Source organism: Rhinolophus sinicus, linkage group LG10, assembly GCF_036562045.2.
Source record: "Rhinolophus sinicus isolate RSC01 linkage group LG10, ASM3656204v1, whole genome shotgun sequence".
Classification (NCBI taxonomy): domain Eukaryota; kingdom Metazoa; phylum Chordata; class Mammalia; order Chiroptera; family Rhinolophidae; genus Rhinolophus; species Rhinolophus sinicus.
In genome coordinates this window covers 109437856-109463057 of record NC_133759.1, presented here as the reverse complement: position 1 = coordinate 109463057, position 25202 = coordinate 109437856, and the positions used below count along the sequence as shown (strand labels likewise).

Below are 25202 nucleotides of genomic sequence, written 5' to 3'. Positions count from 1 at the left end.
GTACCAGACACCATGGGACGGACCTGTGCCCAGAGACCGCTGGAGTTGTCCAAACAGCCAGTCCTAAGCCCATCACCCTGTCTCTCCCGCTCCTGCCACGCAAACCACAGTAAAGGCTCTTGTCCCCGTTCCCCTCCCTCTGCCTCCTGACGACCCTGGTGCTTCCCCGTGTGGCTCTGGGTGGCGTCCAGTACCTATTTCCAGGGGACTGTGAGTATAACACAAGCCTCTTCCTTCATGATGGTCATTTCCGTGTCTGCATGCCTAACCGTACCTGATTAAAACAAACCCCAAGTGTCCTGAAAGTACCACATGGTGCACTGTTGTGACTTCCAATCACCTGAGGACCCTCTGGTGCCTGGAGCTGCAAAGTGCCTGAGAATTAATGGCTTCCTGCACCCAGTGGCTCTCAACCAATGACTGGCATATATAAATATGTGTTATGTTTCATATATCTGATGTATTGCATAAATATAATATGTATATAAAATATAAACATATGTGTAAATACTCCACCCACCACCGCCTACAGCTGGGATAACTCTGAGGCACGTGACTCACCAAGTACCCACAGGATTCAGACCCAGCTGCCCACAGTGGTGGGCTCGTGTGAATCTCCATTACTGGACGCTTCTCCTCTCCTGCCTCACTTCTCCACTCCCCAGCTCATGCTTCCTGGGACCGCTTCTGAAATAAACCGCCTGCATTTGCATCCTAGTCTCAGCATCTGCCTCCAGGAAAATTCAAATTAAGACAGAATGATTGAGAGAACGGGGCTCATTCCCAGACGCTTAAGCCATTGCCTCCCAATGGGAGCATGCCACCCCCGTCAGGCTGGACCGGTCTGGTACCTGAGTGACCCAGAGACCAGCCAGTGTCCTCTGGTATCATGTAATCTGGTTCTAGAACCGGGTCACTCAGATTTTCTCTTTTTTTGGACTGTAAATGAAGGAACAGGGAATGGATTTGCCAATTGCTCAACGGCTGTTTGGGGGGGCAGGTGTCTGGTGCTGTCTGGAACCCAGTCCCTTCCTAGTATCAGGCTTTGTGAAGCCCAGCTCTGAATAGCTGTCTGGGGTTTGCCTGAGCACGACCAATATCCAGATGTGTCTCCACTCTGACTCCCTCACTGTCAGCCCAGGAGGCTGACCCTGCCAACTCCCGTCTTTGGCTTCCAGTTGGGCTCAATCACTGGGGAGCCACCGCAGGAGTCCAGGGGGACAGAAGCAGGCAAGGCCAGTGCCCCCTCCTTGTGGGGTGGCCTGGGGCCCACTGTGTCCATCAACTGAAGGTGGCGCTCTATGTGACTCCTCCCCGGTTCTCATAATTAGCTCCTCTGTGTCCCATGGGGTGTGGCCGTGGGGGCAGCTCCACGGTTGCTAGACCTGAGAGATTTCATTTTCCCTGTGGCTCCCAGCAGACTTCCCAGCCCTTTGCAAACAGGCTTTCTCAAGCCCCTCCTGAGGGCTTGTCATGGTCACGTGAGGGCACCACTCTGCTGTGACAATCCTGGTGGAGACGTACCTTTTACCCGAGTTAGCCTGGGCACGTCTATTCCTTACAAACAAACGTGGAACTCTGGGGTTCAACAGACAGACAATGAGGGTGTCTGCTTTTGAGAGTCCACACTCTAAAACAGCACTGGTGAAACTGGGGATCCCCTCCAGGGGTTATCGGTTCTTCTGTGTCTGCTTTACCTCTGCACACGGCCCCCCATGCCTTTTTCTCAGAGAGGAGGACTAAGGGATGAGATATTTCTGCCAAAAAAACCTCTTCCTGTCATTAATATGTTAACAAATGCTGTCAAATAATAGTTGCAGTCGACAGAATCTGCTGTTGGCAGAGACTGCATGCTGCCAGACTAGGTTGTGTCTATTCCACAAAAGCCTGCTCCCTCTGCCAGGAGATCTTGGCACCAGAGGTCACCGAGGCCCACTGTGGGACCTACCTACCCTGTCAACAGTGACAATGTCTCATGTATGAATAATGCCTTCACAGAGCATTTCTAAATTCCTTCCTGCAAAGAAGGCAGCAGAGATTCCAGGGGGAAGGGAAGTACCTGCCCAGTGCTACAAGGCAAGGAGAGATGTAGAGAGGAGGAAGGAAGGGGAGGTCTGAATGCCAACAGCACGGAGGAGGGGACGAGGGCAGGACAAGCCAGTTCCATGTCCAAGAGGTGCTGCAGACCCGAGAGAGATTCAAAGGAGATGGAAATATCAATACAAATGAAACAGGTGGACTGAAAAATCAGTGGTGCCGCTAAAGGGTTAGGAGTCGATATTAGCACACAAGCAGAGAAGCAACCGGTGCGGCTGTCATGGAAGGTGCAGGTGAGCCAAGACATGAGGAATGGGGAGGACTGAGCAAGTCCTGCGAAGGGAGTGTGTATGTTAGCTATTGATATAAAACTGCTGCATAACAAAACCACCCCAAAACTCTATGGCTTAAAATGGCAATTAGTTATGCCCTTGGATCTGAGGGTCAACTGTGGGTTGGCTGACCTAGACTGAGCTTGGTTGGCCAGAGTGGCTCTGTTCCACACATCTCTCATCTTCCTACTGAGACAGTGGCCTCACCATGTGTGTCCTGCTTATGATGATGGCAGACGGAAGAAAGAACAAATGCCAACGTGCACTGGGAACTGGCACACCATCATGCCCTCCTCATTCTACAGGGCAAAGTAAGTCCCCCAGCTGAACCCACAGTCAGAGTGGGGGGCAACATTCTCCTCCCCTGTAATGGGAAGAACTGCAAAGCCACGGGGCATGGATGATGTGAGGGGGAAGAAGCTGGCAAATGGGAGAGAGGCAGGCATAAGCTAGGAGTTGGGGCTCCTTACCGGAGTGTGGATTTGCCTGGTCGGCTCCGTCTCCCTGCTCCTCTATTTCCTCACTGGCTCTTTCTTTCTGCAGTCACTGGATTGTAAATTCATCGAGAGCAGGACTCAGTGATTTCCTCCTCCTGTCTGGTCTTCTGCTGGCACCACACTGGCCAGTGGTTCAGGCAACCCACAGATGTTTGTTGTGAAGCTTCCAGTGCCAGGTCCTCTGCAAGGAGAGGACCTCATTCCTTTATTCACTCAGTTATTTACAATTCCATAAGTTTGTAACTGGTCGAAGGAATGGACAGCCAGGAGACAAATACTAAATTATTTTAAAATCTGAGCAGCCATTTTGGACTAATCTAATGGTGAACTTCTCTCAGTGTCTGAAATGGACTCTGATTTCTAAAATAACAACAACAAATCTTAGTGTCTGTGGAAATGAGGAGGTGGGGGAAATTAATTTCAAATTTAAACCTTCCGACTTTTCCAGAAGAGGTTTTTAAAGCTTCCTTAATTTAGTGAACTCACACATTACTACTCTAAGGCTCTCCACCTAAAACAACCTGCCTTCAACGTGCATTTCCCAAAAAGCAGTTTGTTTGGTTTTCTGTCTTGTTTGTTTTCTAGTACCATCTCTGCAATGTCTGTCTAACTTTGCAGCTGTATTCCAAGAACCAGAGTGGCTCAGATCAGACGGACCGCTAACCCTAGACTTCACAATCTAGAAAGCCAGGAGGTCGCTGTCTTTGCCCAGACGCACGCCGGGCACAACACGTCTGTACCAGAATCGTGACTTGTCCCTCCAAATGCAACCCACGTAATCCCCGACTCCGCACGTGGCTCTGTTCCGCACAGGCTCCCACTGACAGAAGCAAACCATCAAATAACACGAATTTAAAATAATTCCAATGTTGGATCTTTTTTTCTCTTAAAATATTAAAGGAGACAAAATTGTAATCAATAACAGCAATCTTTTAAAAAACCCCTGAAGAAATCAATAAACAAGTTTCCTAGTGGGAAACATCTGCAAAGCAAACTCCTCGCCTCGGTGCATTTAGGAGGCGCTGACTGTGAGCCCCGAGGCGTCTCGTGCTCGGGCCTGACCGACCGTGAGCCGTGCGCACCCGCGGGCGGTCCGTCAGCTCCGCTCCGGGACATTCCCGCGGCTCCGGGAGCGGCAGTGCATTCGGGGACGAGCCCGGCTTCCGGAGCAGCGTTTGGAAGATTCCCCCGTGGCGGCCTCGGGCCTGGGCTGCTCCCGGGCCGGGAATCGAGCGGGAGAAGTCGGTCGCTAAATCCGGAGTCGCGCGCACTTCTGTTGCTCCACTTAAAGCGTCGCGCGCCGGCGGGTCTTTAAATAGCACCGGCAGCGGGCGACGCACCCGGGCTCCTGCCACGAGGTCGGGCGATGGGCGCAGCGACCCGCGAGGCCCGACCTCCGCGCGTCCGCCGGGCCCGCGAGGGCGCGCTTCCCGCTCCTACACCGCAAGTCCCAGCGTGTCCTTGGGGACTAGCGAGGGGCTGCGAGCGTCCTGTCCCCGGTGTGAAGGTCCCACCAGCTGGTGACAGGCTCTCAGGGCGGGGGGCCTGACAGCTGCCCCCCGGGCGGGGCTGCCCAGAGGGGTGGATGTGGCTCCTGTGCCCCGGGGCCCCCGACGGCCTCCGGCCACTCATCCTGCTGACAGACCAGGGCCGGGCTGTCCCCTCGGCTGAGCCTGGCCCCGGGCACCTGCCTTTCCGGCTTTGCTCGCGGGAAGGGCCTGCGGAGGCGAGAGCGAGGACGGAGGCCGCACGTCCTCTCGCGAGGCTTCAGATCCCACGAGGTTTCGCTGGACTGGCGCGTCCTTCCGGGGTCAGGGGACGGGAACACGCGGGGTGAGGGCGAGGGCGTGTGCTGGGCCTCGGCCTCCGGGGCCCCGCGACCGAAACGCAAACCCGAGACAAGTGCGGTACTGGCTTTCGACTGTCTGCAGGGCCGTTTCAAGCACAACTTTGACGATACGTGCTCGGTACTTTGCAGAACGTCAGAATGTAAGTTCCGGGTAAATATGACTCCACTGGACCAGGCATCAGTATTGGCAAAGTGTCCCCAAGGGGTACCCAGCTCTGGAAACGTGAGAACATCCTGTGACGCCAAGCCTGGTACCCCCACCACTCCCGCCTCCCTAACCCCCATGCCTGTCAATCAACGAGCGTTGGAAGGTGTCTGATAAGGGCAGACGGCTTCAGGTGTCAGCAGTGGCTGGTGAGGCAGCCGGTGTGGTTTGATGGGAGCAGGTGACTTGCTGGGCTGTCTACCACGGATTTGGTTTGACTCTGCTGAACAAACTGCCTGGGGTCTCTCGGTGCAATGATGGAAACATTTGATAATACCTTATGGGTTGAATTGTACCCCCACAAAAGGTAAGTGGAAGTCCTAACCCCTGGCACCTGTAAAGGTGACCTTACTTAAAATAGGGTCTCTGCAGATGGAATCAGGTTGCCATCATGTCATGCTGGATTAGAGTGGGCCCTAATCTAATGACTGGTGTCCTTGCACAGCAAAGGAAGTTTGGCCACACGACACACAGGGTGAACTCTGGGTGAAGACCGAGACAGAGACCCGAGTGATGTGTCTATAAGCAAAGGAACGCCAGGGATTGTCAGCAACCCCCAGAAGCTGGAAAAGAGACTTGGAACAGATTCTCCCTCAGACTCCAGAAGGAGTCAGCCCTGTCCGCACCTTGATTCTGGACTTGTGGCCTACAGAACTGTGAGAACAAATTTCTGTTACTGTAAGCTCTTTGTTATGGCGCCCTAGGAAACTAAAACAGTTTGTTTGGCGGATTATGGCTCTTATACATTAGCGGCCGCGGTGCAGTATAAGCTCTGGGGAAGGCCATTTGGTGCGACTTATCCACATGCCAATGCCCTTACCTTCTGACCCAGCTATTCCTGGACTGGGAATTCATCCTACAGATGTATTCACATAGGTACCCAGAAGCCTTTGTACAGCATATTCTTTCCAACATTGTAAAAATTAGCCCCAAATAGAAAACAACCCAAATCAATGAGTCAGTTTGAATAAATGATGGTTTCACTCTATGAGAAAGAACGTGCAAGATGAAAAGGAATGAGGAAGTTCTTTTTGGGCCAGTATGGAATGGAAGAGTAGCCAAGACATATTGTTAAGTAAAAAACAAAAAAACAAAAGGTGCCGAAGAGTACCATTCACTAACTACTTTGAAGTTACAGGAATTGTGTGTGTGTGTGTGTGTGTGTGTGTGTGTGTGTGTGTGTAGTGTGTATAAAAAGTATATGAAGGCATAGTGACTGGTATGGCTGTCTCTTCTGGAGGACGCAGAAGCCTTGGTAACAGTCTCTGCTTCTGGGGAGGAGGAACGGGCATCGGGACAGTGAGACTGCCTTGCCTTTCCCTGTCCACCCCTTTGTACTGATGAAATCTCTACTCTCTGCAAGTAGTCCCTAATTTTTAAAAACCTAACTTTTCTTTGAGTTCTTATGCTCTCTAGGTGGTAATATTATTCTGGGTTCATGAGCTGATTTCCAGTTTGCACAGAGTGAAGATGAATTTGGTGATTGTTAAATGAAAAAAACACACACCCAAAAACAATTTCTTGCAAGTTTCTAGTTGCAGGGAGTGAGGAGTTTAGAGGGCTTTAGGGGACACTGTGTGGTGAAACTGTCACATAAGTCATCCATCTCGTGAGACAATCCCTGTGACACACTCCCTGTTTAACCTGACAATGCCCCTTGCAGCTGAACACACGTTCCAGACATGGCCTGTGTTGAGTTACTTTGGATGCTATGACACCACACCCCACCCCAGCATGAATAAGGGGATATAGGGTGAGAAGTGTTGACCTCACCCCTGGCACCCCGAGTGCTGTAGAGCATCTTTACGTTCCAAGCTTTGCATTTCTGTAATCTTATACTTGCTACCAGTGAAGTGGGGAGGGCGGCCGTGACTGGCCCCACTTGACAGAGGGGAACCTGAGGCAGGGCAGTTGAAGTGGCTTGTCCATGAACACAGAGTGAGGGCTTCCACCCAGGCCTCCTGACCATGACTTTGTGCTTTCTCTACGGGGCCCTAAATGAAATTGGAAAATCAGAGACTAAAGCAAGAACTCACTGGATTTGAAAAAGAAGCGTTGCTTTAACCTTTACCCTAATACAGAACATTCTCTACCCAGCAGCCAGAGTGGAGGTCAGATCATGTCACTGCTCTGCTCTGAACTCTCCCAAAGGCTCTTCATTGCCAATAATAAAAGCCAAATCCTTGCCATATTCTACAGGGTCCATGTGACCTGTTCCCACATTGTTGGTCCGACCTCCTCTGCCCTCTCTGAACTTGATTCACCCATCACACCCACCAGGTCAGTTGGAGTCCAGCCAACTGACCTCCCTGCTGCTCCTCGACTTGCCTCTACGCTTACGGTCCCTGGTCCCTGGTCTCTGCAAGGTTGAGGGGCTTGTTCCATTTAAATGTCACCTTTCAGCCAGGCCCTTCCAACCACTTTCATGAAATTTGCAAACCTACCCTGCACTCCCCATCCCCTTTCCCTGTTCGTTTTTCTTTGGCAGTTTCCTTCTAATGTTTGATGCAATAGACATTATTTTGTGTCTCTCTTCCCCTCTTTTGGACTAAGTTGTGTCTCCCCTAAAATTCATATGCTGAAGCCCTAACCCCTGATGTGACTGTATTTGGAGACAGAACCTCTGAGGAAGTAACTAAGGTAAAACCATCCAATATGGATGGTGGCCTTCTAAGAAGAGGAATCTCTCTCTCTCTCTCTGCAGGTGCACCGAGGAAAGGCCATGGGGAGCCACAGCGAGAAGGTGGCCATCTAGAAGCCAGGAAGAAGTGTCTTACCAGGAACCAACCCTGACTGCACCTTGATCTTGGACTCTTAGCCTCCAGAACTGTGAGAGAATAAGTGTCTGTTATTGAAACTGCCCCATCGGTGGTATCTTCAGGGGTATCTTGTTATGGCAACCCGAGCGGACTAACATCCCCCATCACCCCAATTGCAATGTCAGCTCCATGAAGATAGGAGTTTGGATGTGGCCCTCACAGGGCATGTGGGGAAGGGGCTTGGGGCTTCTTAGTAAGTCTGAGCACCCTGGGGACAATGAGTGCATATTTCTTTGATGACAATCGCTGCTTTCCCTGATTCCTTCACGAACAGTGTTTGGCGTCTGGCTGTGACCCCACATCTGTTGTGATAATTCTGTGTCCATGCTTCCACCATGGGGCAGTGGCTGAGTCTCCGGCTAAATTCAGGTTTTGTAGCTCTGTGTCACCAGATGTAACCGGTTACCTTTTTAGTGCTTCAGAGGTGAGAACTGCTGAGAGCTGTCAGTTATGGAAAGGGGGTGCCTATTCCCGTGTCTGACTCCAGCAGCCCCACCGCAGGCTCCACTAGGTCCAGATACAAGCTCTGGAGATGTCCACCTGCCTGCTCCGAGCTGGGAACTTGCCACTTCGTGTGTAGTCCCGACAGCAAAGACAGCGCAGGCCACACTCTGCCTGACTCCAGATTGCACAGCGGCGTTTATTTTCTGTGCCCGGTGCCAAACGTGAGACACATGCCATATGCCCACTTATTTCCAAAGACTAGGATTCTAGATGCAGGGGCGGCGTTCACACACATGGGGAGGTGTGATCATTGCTGACGCATGGAGTGCGCCTGTACCTGTGTGCCAGGAGGCTCCGAGATCCTTCCTGGCCACATCGAACACGCACATATGGTGTTGGAGGTGTCATAATTCTAGACACATAGCATATGTCCTTGGAGCAGACAAGGCGCTAAATTAATTCTAAATGCTGCTTGGAAGTTTCGTGCTGAACTGCTCCCTCGCGGTATAAGTAGCTGTTGCGTTCTGCATTTCCTACAGCGGGCTCCACGGAAGCCCAGTCATGTGACTCTGGTTTTATTTTATAGCGCTGAGCATTCTTCAGTATAGCCTCATCTCCACAAAAGGAAATTGGGAAAAAATGGTTAAATGTGAAGAAGAGACATTACTCTGTCTACCTCAGGGTTGGCTCCTCGGCCCTCTGAAGGATGCTCTTCCAAATCTTCTAGGGAGGGACTCGCCCTGGTTCTTCCCTTCTCTCCCCCAGGAGAGGCTGTGTCCCCACTGAGACCTGGAGTCTGGGCTTCTTGGTCCGCGTCCCACCTCCTGCTTCGCTGCTGCGTGTGGGGCTTGCTCCACGTTTATGTTGACACCACAGGTCACCTCAGGGCCTCCTCTCTGAACTTGATGTGCACTGGATTTGGGACCAGAGAAAACCAGAATGCTGGTAAGAGGATGCTAACATGAGGTGGAAAACGACTTTCTGTGAGTGTGTTTGGGGAGGGGGTGACAACAGAGGAGCAGGGCTCCTGGGTCTCAGCCTGAGTCTTGGACCTTGGCCCCCTCCCCTTCCCCCTGCTCTCCTCTCCCCTCCCCTCTCTTGTTTTAGCCTCTAGTTCTCATGCTCGCCTTTCCAACAACAGGCGCATCCAGGAACACAGCTGGTCCATGTGGTTCTTTTCTGGGTATTAGAAAAGTGTACCCATGTTCTGTGCCCCTCCCGTGCCCCAGGCTGCTGGATCACAGCTCTTACACTGTGAGCAGCTTACCTAATCCCCACGTTAACTCTGTGAGCCTGCTTTTACCACCTCATTTTACAGATGAGGAAAGCGGCGCTTAGAAGCGTAGGGGACATTGTCCAGGTCTACAGCTGCTGAACGCAGGGTCTCACAGCTGGAGTCGCTGTGAACAGTGTAGAAACGCATGAAGTAAAAGACATGAGATTACTTGGTACGAAGCTCCTGGACTTGTGCCTGCGGAGCTCTGGGTTAGTGACCCCTGACGGAGGTGAACGAAGCCCACTGCGCCTCTGAAGTCAGCACCCTCCCAAAGGGTGAGATGCCCCCCAGAGCTGCCACGGGCCTCTGAAAACAAACAAAACAGCAAGAAGGCGGGTTTCCAGCCACACAGCAAACGTGGTTCAGACGTGTCGCTGAGGCAGCTGTGACTTTTGGGTCTCTCAGGGCAGCTGGCTCCAGTCTGAGGCCAGAGCTCCGTGGGTGACACCAGGTAGGAAGAAATGGGCATGGGGGTGGCCGTGTGACTGACGTTTGCACAGGCGGAGGCCTGGGCATCTGCCAGAGATAGTTTGCTCTGATTTCAGGCTTCTGTGGGTCCCAGGCTGAGAAATTAGAGGCACTGGCCTCCTTTGGTGGCCTCAGAGCTGCTGCAGTTTCCTTACTGGCCGGGAAATGCACGCGCCTGTGAAATAGGGTCATGCCTCGGAGGATGAGGGGCGGGCAGAACCACCCCATACAATGAAACCCTTTAGTTGTAACGCATCCCTTTCATATATTGACTTGGAACGTCATGAGTGGCTTGCAGTTTGAAAGAAATCACACAGTACAGTAATACACTGTAAAACATTTTTTTCAAATAGAACACAATAAGAAGTTAAAGTTCCCTTTATTCCCATCTCTCTACAGAGGAACCATTGTCAATACTTTAGTCTGTTCCTTTACAGTCTTTTTTCTATGGATTTGCATATGGACACACACGCGTGTGTATGCTCAGATGCAAGGTGCCACGTGAGTACAGTGATACTATTTGCATTATTCTATGACTTGTTTTCACTGAACTTTTCTTTATTGTCTTGGAGGTTTTCCCATGTTTGCACGCGTGGCTGCAAAACTCCTTCTTTTTACAGCTGCGTAGATTTCCGTAGTGTGACTATGTTGCAACTTATTAACCAAGTCCTTTCTGGAAGCAGTTTGGGCTGTTTCTCTTGTTTGCTATTCCCTTTCTCCAAGTCCACATCTTTTCATTTACTCTTCTGTGTATTTGCGCACATGTTTCTACAAAACAGGTAGAATTAGCATCATTAGGTTAAAGGGTATGTGTGTTTCAATTTTTAGAAATTCTGTCACATTGCCCTCCCCAAGTGCTGTTCTGATGAACACTTTGTCCACTCGTGTACGTGACTTCCTACTACACCACTGTCTCATCGGCATTACCTCTTATCAATCTTTTTACTCTTTCCTAATCTAGTAGGCACAGATCATATCATCGTTAGTGCAGTTTCATTTCCCTATTTAACTACTTAGGCTGAGTATATTTTCACATGTTATGGCCAATCGTGTCTTGTCTATAAAAGTGCTTATTCATAGGACTTTTAGGTAGTAATTAGGATGTTTTGGGGAGCAAGGAAGAGAAAACCAAAAACCATGACTCAACTGGTTTTGACAATGAACAATTTATCTTATGTTAAAAGAACTCCAGGTGTGGGGGACGGAAAATGGTGCAGTTGCTGTGGAAAACAGTATGTTTGTTCCTCAAAAAAAAATCAATATGGAATGACCATATGATCCAGCAACTCCACTTCTGGGTATATACCCAGAAGAATTGAAAGCAAGAGTCAGAGATACCTGTACACTCATGTTCGTAGTAGTGTTATTCACAGTCACCAAAAGGTGGAAACAACCCAAGTGCCCATCAATAGATGATGGATGAACAAGATGTGGTCCGTCCAGACAGGTCCATCCATCCTTGAATAATATTCAAGAAGTATTATTCAGCCTTGAAAAGGAAGAGAATTCTGACAGGTACAACGGCATGGATGGACCTAGAAGACATTATGTTAAGTGAAATAAGTTGCAAAAGGACAAATGCTATATGGTCCCACTCATACGAGGTCCCTAGAGTTGTCAAATTCATAGAGACAGAAAGTAGATGGTGGGGGCCAGGGGCTGGGGGAGGGGTGGGAGTGAGTGTTTAACGGGGACAGAGTTTCCATTTGGGAAGATGAGAAAGTTCTGGAGATGGACAGTGGTGACAGCTGCACAACAACTTAAGTGTACTCAATGCTCCTGAACGGGACACTTAAAAATGGTTCGTGTGGTAAATTTTATGTTACATGCATTTTATGACAATTAAAAACAAACTTTTTAAGTTAAAAAAAAGTGTAGATTAAAAGTTGTGCCACGGTTGGTGAGCTCAGCAGCCCAGGGACGTCAGGAAGACACTGGTTCTTTCCATTTTTATGCTCTGCCACCCGGGAGAAAGCCTCATCTTTAGGCAGCTCCCCTCCAGGACCAAGACGTCTGCCACGGCTTCAGGACTCATATCCTCACCACAAAGCCCGGAAGCAGGAAAGGGGCCTTCCCTCTGGGCAGCTCTCATTAAGGTTGAGGAAAACCTTTCCTGGAAGCCCCTGTCCTCCGCTCCCCACCCCAGCCAGCAGATTGGACATATGACATCACCTGCCTTTCACCCATCCTACCTGTGGACCATTGCAACTGGCCACAGTGTCTCCAGAGCACTGGGCCTGTCCCAAGCACACATCCACATGGAGGTGGAGACCTGAGTGGACCTGGCATCCCCTAGGACGGCAGAAGCAGGAATGGCAACCTACACTGCTCGAGACAGTGTTCCATGCCCATTTGCCATCGGGTCGTCTTTTTCTTTTGTAGGAGCTCTTTATATGTTACTGAAAGGAATCCTTTTTCTGTGACAGCTGTTAACAATAGTTTTCCTCGTCTGTTGCTTTTCTTTGCGTGGATTGTATTTATGTTAGGCCAGAAGGCAGCAGGAAGTACGGATTTTCTCCCTAAATCTTGACTTCAATAATAATACCAATGATTTCTCTTACTGAAAAACAAAATGGGAGGGAGCTAGGGTGAATGAGGTCATCATTATTGGCTCGCAGGCTTTACAGGTAAAAGACATATCCAACCAGAGGCAGCTGCTGAGCAGTCATTTCAGAGGTGGCAGGTGGCATGGCTCCTGTCATCGGCTGGAACCTTGAGCAGGGAGAATTGTCAGTGTCTGAGTCATGCAGCCACATGTGGAGGGGACACACAAGAAAAGAAACTGCCCTGTGTGACACCCAGGTGCAGCTGAGATTGTATTTCCACTGGGGTCCACTTAGAAGGTTCTGCCACTGGGGTTCACTAGAGGACAAACCTGGCTCCCAGGTGGTGGTCACAAAGGTGCAGACACGCCTGAAACCATGGTGCTTCCAGGAGGCACACAGGCCTGGGCTGGCAAGATGGGGGTGGACATGTCCCTGACATTTGCCCATGTGGAGGCCTGGGGGTCCCCGAGAGACAGTTCTCTCTGGTTTCAGGCTCCTCTGGGTTTCAGGAAATGCCTTTGCAGTGGGTGCTGTGCCTGACCACCCCCTCCTGGGCTCCTGGCCTCTGCACGCCCCTACGAGGTGGAGGGGTGTACCTGACAGGTGCACAGAGAATAAAGGGGATGCTTTGAGGCTCAGTGGTCTCACTCAGCTTGTCTAGAGCCCAGGGGAACAAGGGGGTGTTATTTAATGGGGGTTCCCTCTGCAGCCACAGAATCCTGCCACTCAGTACCTGCGGGCACAGAGGCAGGAGTGAATAATAGCTCCCATGTGTGTTGTGTTGAGACACCCAAGCCAGGCACTGTTCTCCGTGCTTTCTAGGGTGAGGACCCTATGAGGTTAGAACTGCCATTGCCTCATTTTACAGGTGGGGAGACTGAGGCCTGGGGAGGCCGAGAAACCACCAAGCAGTGCTCCTGCTGTCTCCGAGGACCAGCTCTCTCCTTTGGGTGGAAGGCAGAAGCCCTTCCTCCAACACCCAGGTAAGGCCTCCAGGGTCCCGTCCCCTCCTGGTTGGCACCTTATCTTCCTCACCAGTTTCCTGAAGTGGGGACTGTGACGACCGAATCGTGGAACGGGAAGGGCACTAGAGAGGGTCTGCAGAAAGACGAAAGATGGGGCCGTGCTCTCCCGAGGAAGGACAAGTTTACTCCAGAGGCAGAGGAATGACACGTGGGACCTCCCCCCACAGATGGTGACATGGCAGAGGGGAGGCTGGGGTCTGCCGTGGGGTGGGTGGGGGGGTGAGGGGAGCCTGGCGGGAGGGAAGCAAGCACATTAAACAGAGATGTGACTCTGATTCCTTGTCCAGGGCACCTGTCCTGCTGTCACACTGCTTCCTCTCACCCTTGTCTATGCTCTAATCACACACATGTCCACATATCACCTTCAAATTGTTTGCAAAGTGCCAGGCCAGGGAGGAAGTGCTTCACTGGTGCCCCACCGCTGGGGACACCCACAGATGCTCTGAGGTTGTGGCAGAACCACGTGCCTCTGCCTGCAGGTGGGGAGGTACATTTTCCGCAGAAAGAATGTGAAGCTTTCCCAGCGTCTCTGAGATGTCAGGCGCCATTGTTGCAGGGTAATGACTGTTTCTAAGATGGGCAATGGGTCTGGGTTGGCAGTGAGACACCTGCATCTCGAGGTCACGGGGCTGCAGGCTGGGCCTGTGGGGCAGCAGCAGGAGACTGGGCATTGGGTCCAACCAGCCACTGAAAGAGTTCCCGCCCTCTCTGAACATCCTTATTTGTGAAAAATAGGACCTCCTTTTAGGGTGGGTGTGAGGGGCAAATGACATGAGGTGCTTACGCCCACTGCCCAGGTCTCAGCCACATGTCTGTTTCCTCTCCTGCCTCCAGGAAAGGCTCTCTCTTCTCAGTCTCATCTCCATGTGTTTGGTTTTCTTCTCCTGTACAATGCACCTACCTTCTGCTTAATATCAACACTACTGGCACTCTCAGCAGGTGGGTGAAGGAAGGGGTGAAACCATCGTTAACTTTATAATCTGAGCAGCCACAGTAATATTTGGGGACAAAGAAGCTAGGATTATCAGCTTATTTGGGTCTGTACTTTCAAATATTCTGGATGTTTCTCTCCTCGGCTGACCCTTCCCTGGTCATGAATAATCCAGACCCTGATGATGGTCAAGTTGCTTAATGCAAACGTCTAGGGGAAAGTATCTTACAGACCCAGAGACACTACACCCAAGGAGAGGGCAGTATGAGTGACAGAGCTGCTGTCCGGCCACGTCCCAGCTTAAACTAGTCTTCCCCAAATGGCCTCCATGTGCTTCTGGCCCCCCGAGGGGAGAGCAGGTGAGCTCGCGGGGCCCGGCCCATTAATCTCCCTCATGGCCCTAATGCCGGAGCACGTTTATGGCCCAATCAGTCCTTGTGCTTTGTCTGCTTGGAGTCTCTGCTTTGTTAACATTCAGCTTCCATATTTTCTGGTGACAAACGAGGTCATATCTATGGCAAAGGGTACTCTGAAAGCATATCATGTCACAGTTATTAAAACTAAACACATACTGATCTTAGGATGGTGATTCATTCTTAATTCAGATGGGTAGATCAAAACCAGACATGAAGATAGTAAACCTTCCCCCCCAGATTTCCCAGCCACACTCCTGTGCCTAAGTGGTGCCATGTGACTGGTTCTGGCCAATGGGTGGTGAACAGAGGTGGCACAGGCTACTTCCAGCAGGAGTAGTTGAGAAGTGGCAGCAAGATGTTCCTCCTGTCTCTTTCCAGACACAGATCTGTGGGGCCAAGTGTCATTTAGGTGGTGGAGCCACATCAGAAATCAGCCTGGATGATTTAGTCACTGAACAGAAGACTGGTTTAAAATACAGTGTTTTAATAGAAAATTTGAGGTACGATAAGGCCAGCAGATCAGGGGGTGATGGCCATTGAAAAGACAGTTTTTACTCACAGTTCCCAAGAGGAAGGCACACGCCATGTCACACAGGGCCATGCAAGGAAGCACCAGGGTCGTCAGGAGGCAGAGGGAGGGGAACGGGGACAAGAGCCTTTACTGTGGTTTGCGTGGCAGGAGCGGGAGAGACAAAGTGATGGACTTAGGACTGGCTATTTGGAAAATTCCAGTGGACCCAGTGGAGTGAAAGGGGTGACTGGGGTGTGAGTGTGGGCAGGGCCACACCCGGTCTGTCCCATGTGGTCTGGTACCTGGCCCTGGGTAACGAGGGCAGGTGGACAGTGGCCAGAGTATGGCAGCCCACAGAGTGTGAGCTCTGGGCTGGTGGGTTTGCATCTGAAAGGTGTGCTCCTGGGTAAGAGGTTCACTCAGCTGACCCTGGGAGAGCCAGTCCCTGCAGAGTCAGCAGGGCCCCGGATGTTGGAGCATCAGAACACAGAGAATAAAAGACACGGTTAATACAAAGACAGCAGCTCAGGAGTGCTGTGCAACTCACACTGGGCTTTGTGGGAGGGAAATGAACCTTTGTTAAGCCAGGGAGATTTGGGGTTGATTTACCACAGCAGTGTACTTCTGTAGGAACACACGGAGAAGCACGGGCACGTGGATGGAGATCTGAGTCTCAGCACCAGTCTGACATTGGCAAAGTTCATTCATTCACACATTCATTCATTCATGTGTTCATTCATTCACACATTCAGCCAATGGTTGTTACACACCAGCTGTGTCCGGCCCAGTGCTGGGTTTGGGCTGACAGGTCAAACACTAGCCCAGTCCTCATGGGACTCTCAGTCTTAGGAGAATGTGAGACATGTCAAAGGACAAGGGTAGTGGAGGGTGAAGACTGCCATGCAGAGACTGGGTCGGCGGGAGGTAAAGAGAGGAGGGAGTGCGGCTATGGCAGAGCAGTCAGGGAGGGCTCCTCAGAGGAAGTGCTGTTTGAGTTGGGTCCTGATGGAGTTATGGAAGACTTCCCCTAGAGAGACAGTGGGCATGGATGTTCTAGGTGGTTACGAAGAGCATAGATAAAGGCATATCAAGGCTTTGCAAAGAGTTCAGTGGGGCAAAATGCAATAACCCAATTAAAAAATGGGCAAAGGACCTGAATAGATATTTTTCCATACAAAGAAGACATCCACATGGCCAACAGGTTTATGAAAAGGGTGCTTGACACCACTAATCATCAGGACAATGCAAAACAAAACTGCAGTGAGATACTATTTCACACCTGTGAGGATGGCCTTTATCAAAAAGACAAGAGATAACAAGTATTGGCAAGGATGTGGACAAAAGGGAACCTCATGCTTGTTAATGAGAATGTAATTTGGTATAGTCATTATGAAAAACAGTATGGAAGTTTCTCAAAAAATTAAAAATAGCACGATCCAGCAATCCCACTTCTGAGTATATATGCAAAAGGAAATTAAACCAATCTCTTGAAGAGATACCTGTTCCCCTATGTTCATTGCAGCATCTTTCACAATAGCCAAGACATGGAAACGATCTAAGTGTCCATTGATGGCTAAACGGATGAAGAAAATGTAACACACATTGGACTACTATTCAGACTTAATAAAGAAGGAAATGCTGCCATTTGTAATAACATGAATGAACCCGGAGGACATTATACTAAGTGAAATAAGCCAGACAGAGCAAGACAAATACATATGATCTCACTGATATGTGGAATCTGAAAAAGCTGAACTCGGAGAACCAGAGAGTAGAATGGTGGTTACCACAGGCTGGGGAAGGGGGAATGGGGAGAAGTTGGTCAAAGGGAACAAACTTTCAGTTCTAAGAATAAATTTTTGGGATCTCATGCACAGCATGGTGACTACAGTTAACAGTACTGTATTGTATACTTGAAAGTTGCTAAGACAGTAGATCTTCAGTTGTCTCACCACACACGCTGTAACCATGTGCCATGTGAGGTGGTGGAGTTAATCTGATTGTGGTCATCACCTCTCAGTGTATATATGTATTAATCACTACATTGTACACTTTAAAAAATCATGTTGTACAAAATAAATACAGGCTTTTTTTTCTTTTTTCTTTTTTTTTTTTTTTTTGGTCATCATACCTTAATGAAGCTGGAAAAACAATTCAGTGGGGCTGGGACAGAAACGCCCCGGGAGTATGGTCAAAGACACGGCTGGAGGGCCAGGAGGTTGACACCTGAAAAGGCTCGGAAGGCTGTGACAGGGCCCTGGGCTTGTGCTGCAGGCTACTGAGAGCCTGGACAGTGGGCAGACCAGGAAGCGACATGATGAACTGGCAATCACAGCCCTTTCTTCTTCCGTCCTTCCTTCAGGGGCTCCACCATCAGATTTTCAGTGTTCACCAGCACTTCTTGTAAAAGCAGGGGAACATCCCAGGAACTCTGCTCTAAGGCAGGGGTGGCAACACTCCTCTCTTCTACACTTGAGGCAGACTTCACTAATCAACCTTCTTTGCCCCAGAGGCCAGACTGGGCCTCGTTGGCCTTCTCATCACAGTGCTTCAGGCTGCTTACTCCCCAGGGATCTGGGTTGCCATGCATGTCATGTGTCAGTTCTGTGTTAAGGGATTAAGGATGTAGTGTTCTCTTTCTAGACATATTTTTATTACAAAAACAACAAAACTGTCAGGGCAAATTTAATCAAAGGAATGAATAGCTAATGGTGGAATTTTGGTCAATACAAGTTTGGGACGAGAAGGGATGGCTTTGTGGTCCCTTCAAATCAGACTTAACCTCACCCACTCAGAAGCTTGTCCTGTGTGGGAGCTTGTCCTGCGTGGGAAGCCCAGGATGCTCTTTTTATTTTCTAACTTTCATGCCTCTGTTGTCACAAACAATGTTCCTGTTGTTTATTTTCCAGGTCAAGATAAACACCACAGAGCAGACAGGAGACGTTTCCATGGCAAGCTCCTCCCACGTTGTCTCCTTTTGTGTCGCCCACGATGCGGGTGCAGGCAAAGAATTAGCGCTCAATAAATGTTTATTGATTGAATCTAAATTGCAGTTTTATCTACCACCCTCAGGGTAGCCGAGTGGAAACGAAATTCACCCCCATAAAGGGCTGAAACAATTGATCACCAGGAAACCAGGTTCTATGACAGCCTAGACTGGCGAGATGCGTGTTATTCAAACGCCACATGCATAGCGATTCACGCAGCCCCTCGGTCACTGGGGGACTTGCACAGTCGTTCGCCAGCTATCTCGTGTTACCTCGGAGGGGACAATAAGGTAGCCCTTGTCACTGCTTGGCCTCCTACGACGGGGCGCAATACACACAGAATGCTCTGAATCGATACTTGAGGGAAACTTCCTAGCCCAGCGAGAAGGAGGTGGAATCCTGCCGCCCGGTCAGGAGGCCAGGAGCACCAGGCATGGTGACATGGTCAGCGGTGTGTAGGGACACGGTCAGCGGTGTGTAGGGACATGGTCAGCGGTGTGTAGGGACACGGTCAGCGGTGTGTAGGGACATGGTCAGCGGTGTGTAGGGACACGGTCAGCGGTGTGTAGGGACATGGTCAGCGGTGTGTAGGGACGTGGTCAGCGGTGTGTAGGGACGTGGTCAGCGGTGTGTAGGGACGTGGTCAGCGGTGTGTAGGGACGTGGTCAGCGGTGTGTAGGGACATGGTCAGCGGTGTGTAGGGACACGGTCAGCGGTGTGTAGGGACATGGTCAGCCACGTGTACACACTGACCGCGGCGCAGACGGAGGAGGAAGGCACCGAGGAAGAGGAGGTTGCCGGAGGGGCAGCTGCACCCGCAGATCTCGGTTGTAACCCGGTCCCCCTGCAGGAGTCTCACGACGACAGAGGCGGGAACTGCGCCCGCAGGCCTCTGGTGAGCTCCCGGCGGGTTAAAGCCTCAGCGTTTTTCTCAGCGGGGTCAGAGTCACGCCACTGTCCTAGCAGCGATAGGGGACGCTCTGAAGGGGCGACAGTAACCAGGGAAAGAGCCGAATGAGAGAGAAGGGAGGAGGATGGGCTCCGATTCTCGGGCCGAGAGACGCAGCTAAGCTGGAATTCACAGAGGGCCCGTTGGACCGGGAGGAGGAGAGGCAGGAGACGAAAGCGAGGCTTCCAAGAATGAGAAGCCGGTGCCTCGGTGAGAAGCACAGCGAGGTGGAGAGTCGGCCTCAGGAGGTGGATGCCAAGTGTGGACGGCACGGCCTCTTCACCTGGAGGCGGAGGCAGCGGCCTAACAGCGGGGTCCAGCCAGCTCTCCCAGGCCGGCCTTTGCACATGTTTTCCCAGTAAAATTGCTAAATTTCCACCGAGAGCAACGCTGGGAGAACCAGCCTTTCTTCTGTTGACAACCTCTTTCTTGGGTTGCCGGGACCAGCCCCCAGTCCCGGGGTCAAACATTCACGGTGTAATTTTATCAGAGCCTCTGGCACCACGGCAGACCTACAGCAACACGTGTGATCTCCGCTCACCCTTTCTGGCCACCGGCTGAGAGCAGGTCAGGGGCCCCAAATGTTTTCACTGACCCAAGGTGGGGAGGTGGATCATGGCACCGTTAACCCACAGACCCAGCACAGCTGCAGCTGATCCCCAGGCTGGATGGCAGTGCTTCATGGGTAATGGGCTAGGGTGCAGTCAGGGAGCCCAGGGACCACCGTCAGCTTGGAGACAGCAGCCTGAGAGCTCGGGAAGCCTTGGCTCATGCATCTTGTATCTGAAGGCACTGATGCTCCCCTCCTTTGTGCTGAGAGAGGGCAAGCTGCCTTCTGCTGGGGGCCGGCCTCTCAATCTAACAACGTGGACAGGGAACCTGCTGGTGGAGCGGGTCTGTCCTCTGAGCCACCGGACAGTGTCACCAGAAAGGTGACAGCCCTGGAGGGTAGACAAAAGGCTCTCCTGCCCACGTTCCCACACATGCCCCTCACCTACTTGGTCCACATGGGTCAAGGGTGAGGGGCCACATGGTGACCAGGGAGAGACTCAGAGGACACCCTGATTGAGTCTGGAGAACAGATCAGAAGGAACAGCACGTGTCCAGGCCTGAAGGTAGGAGAGAGCAGTGCAGCACTGGCTTGTCTGAGTTCCCCCAAAGCCATCCCTGCACCACTGAGTCCAGTGGGAGGGATTTTTTGGGAGGTTTAGGAAAGGGCAGGAAGTGGTGCTGGGAGGCAAGGCATCACAACGGGCACTTTCATCATGGGCAACAGGCGTGAGCCTGGAGCAAATTCTGTTGTAAAGCGTGTGCCTCAGATGATTCCGGAATCATGGCTCTCATTGATTTTGCAAAATTGGATCCACTCTCTTCCCATCAGCAGGTGGAATCCACTTTTCCACTCCCTGAATCTGGGACTCACTTGACTCAAAGAATTCGGCAGAAATAGCACCTGTGATTCTGCGCCTAGGGCCACGCGGTTTTGCACGCTTCCGTTCTCTTGCAACTCCATGGCCAGCACATGAACAGGCCTGCGCTAACCTGCTGGATAATGAGACATCAGCCCCTGTAGTAGTTATCACTTGCTGCATAAAATTACGCCCAAACTAAGCAGCATAAACAACACATTATCCACTTTCTGGGGGCCAAGAATCAAGGCTTGGCTTAGCAGAGTCCTCTGGCTTGGAATCTTCCGCAAGCCTGCCCTCAAGGCGTCAGCTGGGGCCAAAGTCAGAACGAAGGTCTCCTGAGGCAGAATCCACTTCCAGGCCCAACTCAGTTACCGGTAGGATTTAGTTCCTCTCGAGCTTTTGGCTCCTGTTCCTTGCCACATAACTTCTCCATAGGGCATTTCACAGCCTGGCATCTGGCTTTGTTGAAATGAATCGGGGGGCGGGGGGCGGGGCGGGGGAGAGAGAGAGAGAGAGAGAGAGAGAGAGAGAGAGAGCGCCAAGTCATAGACTTTCATAACCTCATCTCAGAAGTGGCATCCCCTCACGTTCGCTGTGTTCTGTTCATTATAAATGAGTCACTAGGTCATTCCCATACCCAACACTTTCCTCCACAAAGCTTCCTTGGACCCTCTTGTCTTAGAGACCTCCCTTTGTCTGACCCCATAGCATTTGATGCCTGTGTCAGCACTTGGCACTTATCACTGCCCTCCAGGAACATTTTACCATGTGTTTGCCATGCTGGTCTTGGTGGCTCCTCTATTACCTGTGAAGTCTTCCTTACCAACCAGTCCAGCTTCTCGGTCCCCATGGAGGACAGCAGACAACAAGTTCTGTGCACAGTTTCCAGCTCTGTGTCCCCTGAGTCACCACGAATTATGTCCTCCATTTAGCAAGAACTTTAGAAATGATGTAACTTTAAGTCTGCTGTACCTATTACACGGGTGTGACCTTTTAAAAAAACCTTATTTTGAGATAATACCGTATTTCCCTGAAAGTAAGACCGGGTCTTATATTAATTTTTGCTCCAAAAGACACATTAAAATCATGCTAAGCCTTATTTTCCAGTTGGGTCTTATTTTTGGGGAAACACTGTAGTAAAAAAAATACGTAGATAGTTGTAAGAAACAATGCAGAGGGATCCTGTATCCCCCTCACCCACTGTCCCCCAATGACACCAACTTGCATAACTATATTACAGTATCACAGCAGGAGAGTGACATCTATATGACCCACCCTCATTATTCAGATTTCAGATTTCACCTGCACTCATATGCATGTATGTATATAATGTATTTAGTTCTGTGCAATTTTATAACGTGGCTTGTGTGGCAACTGCCAATCACATCAACATACAAGAGTCCCATCAAAAGGATCCCTCCTGCTGCCTTTTTATAACCAGAGCCACCTCTTCTCCCCAGCCCAATCCCCCAGAAGCTCCTGGCAACCATGAATCTGTTCTCCATCTCTGATTTTGTCATTTCAAGAGGGTTATATAAATGGAATCACATGCTGTGCAATATCTTGAGATTTGGCTTTTATCACTCAGCGTAATTCCCTTGAGATCCAGCCAAGGTATTCTATGTATCAGTTGTTTCTTTTTGATTGCTGAGTAGTATTCTACTATATAGACATGCTGCCATTTGTTTAATCGTTCACCCTTTGAAAGACATTTGGATTGTTTCCAATTTGGGGATGATATGAATAATGCTGCTACGAACATTATTGTATAGATTTTAGTGTGAACATAAGTTTTAGTTTCTCTGGGACAAATGCCCAGGAGTGCAATCACTGGGTTGAATGGTTGTACCATGTGACGGTCCCACCGGCCTAATGTGAGTGATTCAGTTTCTCTACATCCTCACCCAAATCTGAGGCTATCACTGTTTTCTTTAAGCCAGCTGATAGGTATGTAGTGACAGGTCTTAGTGGTTTTAATTTGCATTTCCCTACTGGCTAATGATGTTGAGCATCTTCTTACGTGCTCATGTGTGTTCTGTGTATCCTCTTTGATGAAATGTTTATTTCTGCCTTTTGCCACTTTTCTAATTGGATTGTTTATTTATTTACTATGAATTTGAGAGATCCTTATGTATTCTAGATATGAGTTCTTTGTCAGATGTGTGGGTTGCAGATATTCCCTCCCAGTCCCTTGCTTGTCTTTCATACTCTTAACGTCTTTCACAGAGCAAAGCTTTTAATTTTGATGAGGCCCGATTAACCGATTTTTACTTCTGTTAAATGTGCGTTCAATAAACCCTTTGTCTAGCCCTATGTCCCAAAGATTTTCTCCTGTTTTTTCCCCTAAAATTTTTATAATTGTATTTTTACGTTGAAGTCCATGATCCATTTTGAGTTAACTTCTATGTAAAGTGTTAGGCGTAGACAGAGGTTCATTTTGTTGTTGTTTATGGGTGTCCAGTGGCTCCAGCTCCATTTATTGAATGGGCTATCCTTCCTCCATTGAATTACTTTTTCTCTTTTCAAAAGTCAGTTGGGTATTTGTGTGAGTCTATTTCTGGGTTCTCTCTTCTGTTCCACTGATCTGTGTGTCTGTTCTTTCTGTTAGAACTACACTGTTTTGATTACTGTAACTATATAGTAAGCCCAATATTGGATAGAGAAATTTCTCCCAATTTAATCTTCTTCCAGATCATTTTTAGTTATTCCAGGTCCTGTGTTTTTCCATAAAAGCTTCGGAATAAGCATGTTTATGAAAAATCTTGCTGGCATTTTGTTAATAATTGCATTAAACCTGTAGATTAATTTGGGGAGAATTGGCATCTTTTACTACATGTTGAATCTTCTAATCCTTGAACATGGTATATTTCTCCATTTATTTAGGTCTTTTTCTATTTATTTTATTAGTATTTTGTAATGTTCAAGTTTACAGATTCTGTACATATTTTGTTAGATTTATACCTATTTTATTTTCTTTGAAGCAATTGTAAATGTTCTTAGTTTCACTTTTCACATATTCATTGTTAGTACATGGAAATGCGATTGATTTTTGTCAAGTTCATCTTGTATTATGTGACATTGCTAAACTCACTTACTAGCTCTAGGAATTTTCTTGTAGATTCCTTAGAATTTTCTGCATTGATAGTCATGTCATCTGTAAATAGTAACAGTTTTATTTCTTCTCTTCCAATTTGTGTGTCCTTTATTTCCTTTTCTTGCCTTATTGTAGTGGCTAGAACTTCCAGTACCATGTTGAATAAAGTGGTGAGGGAAGACATCCTTCTTTTGTTCCCAGTCTTGGTGAGAACATTTAGTATTTCACCATTAAGGATGATGTTAGTTGAGGGGTTTTGCTAGATGCTCTTTATCAAGCTGTGGAAATTCCCCTATAGTCCTAATTTTCTGAGAGTTTTTATAATGAATGGGTGTTGGGTTTTACCAAATGCTATTTTGGGGGCATAAATTGATAAGATCGTATGATTTTTCTTCCTTAGCCTGTTAATATGGTAGAGATTGTATTGATTTTTGAGAATTGAACAGCTTTGCATCCCTGGAATAAATCCCATTTGGTCATGGTGTATAATATATATATATAAAACTGGATTCAGCTTGCTGAAATTTTTGTTGAGGATTTTTGCATCTAAATTCATGAATTATTGGCTTATATTTTTCTTTCTTTTCACTATCTTTTCCTGGTTTTGATGTTAAGGTAATATTAGCCTCATAAAGTGATCTGGAAGTGTTATATTTTCTTCTGTTTTCTGGGCGAGATTGTGTAAAATTATTGATTGCGGTAGTGATTACAATACATGTGCACAATTTATTACAGTCTAGTCATATTGATAATTTACCACTTGAGTGAAGTGTAAAAACCTTTTCTTCTGGTTAGGTCCCTTTTAACTTCCTCATTAAAAAAATTATATATATATTTACATATACTGGTGGTGCCAGAAAAATGTATACACATGACTTGTACTCATCTTTTATTATCAGTATATATTATTACAATTTTAATACATTTTTCCAATTCTTAAGATGTATATACATTTTTGGCACCCTCTGTATATACATTATACACTATTGTATATGTGTGTACACACACACAATTATATATGTGTGTGTATATAATTATCTTAAGTGTATTCTCTACATACATTGAGCACCATATCAGATGTTATCATTTTTCCTTCAGAGATCAAATTTAAGATACTAATGAGAAATACAGCCTATTATATTTATCCCTATTTCTACACATTCCAATGTTATTTTTTCCTTTCTGATGTTGCAAACGTTTTGAAACAAATAAAAACAATAGAAATTCTCAGTAAAAAAATATAAATTATAGAAAAACAGCCTCTGTCTAGATAACCTCTTTTACCCAACCTTTAAGGATGTGTTTACCGACAATAAATTCTGTTAGTTTGCCTTAGTCTGAGAATGTCTCTCTTTCGCCTTCTCTGAAATAAAAATTTTTGTTTTTATCAAATATAGAATTTGC

At 48.7% G+C, this 25202-nt stretch overlaps 1 long non-coding RNA gene across 3 annotated transcripts; it reads left to right on the top strand.

The window, feature by feature from the left end:
• Positions 1–4699: 4699 nt before the first annotated feature.
• On the top strand, positions 4700–18397 carry LOC141567325 (uncharacterized). 3 transcript variants are annotated; one of them, XR_012489930.1, is made up of 5 exons: positions 4700–4855; positions 7625–9128; positions 9502–9910; positions 13342–13456; positions 18266–18397. It is a non-coding gene; the product is annotated as an uncharacterized LOC141567325 (long non-coding RNA). The 3 variants fall into 3 exon arrangements; XR_012489931.1 differs by lacking the exon at positions 9502–9910; XR_012489929.1 differs by having other exon boundaries at positions 7625–9910.
• Positions 18398–25202: the final 6805 nt, after the last annotated feature.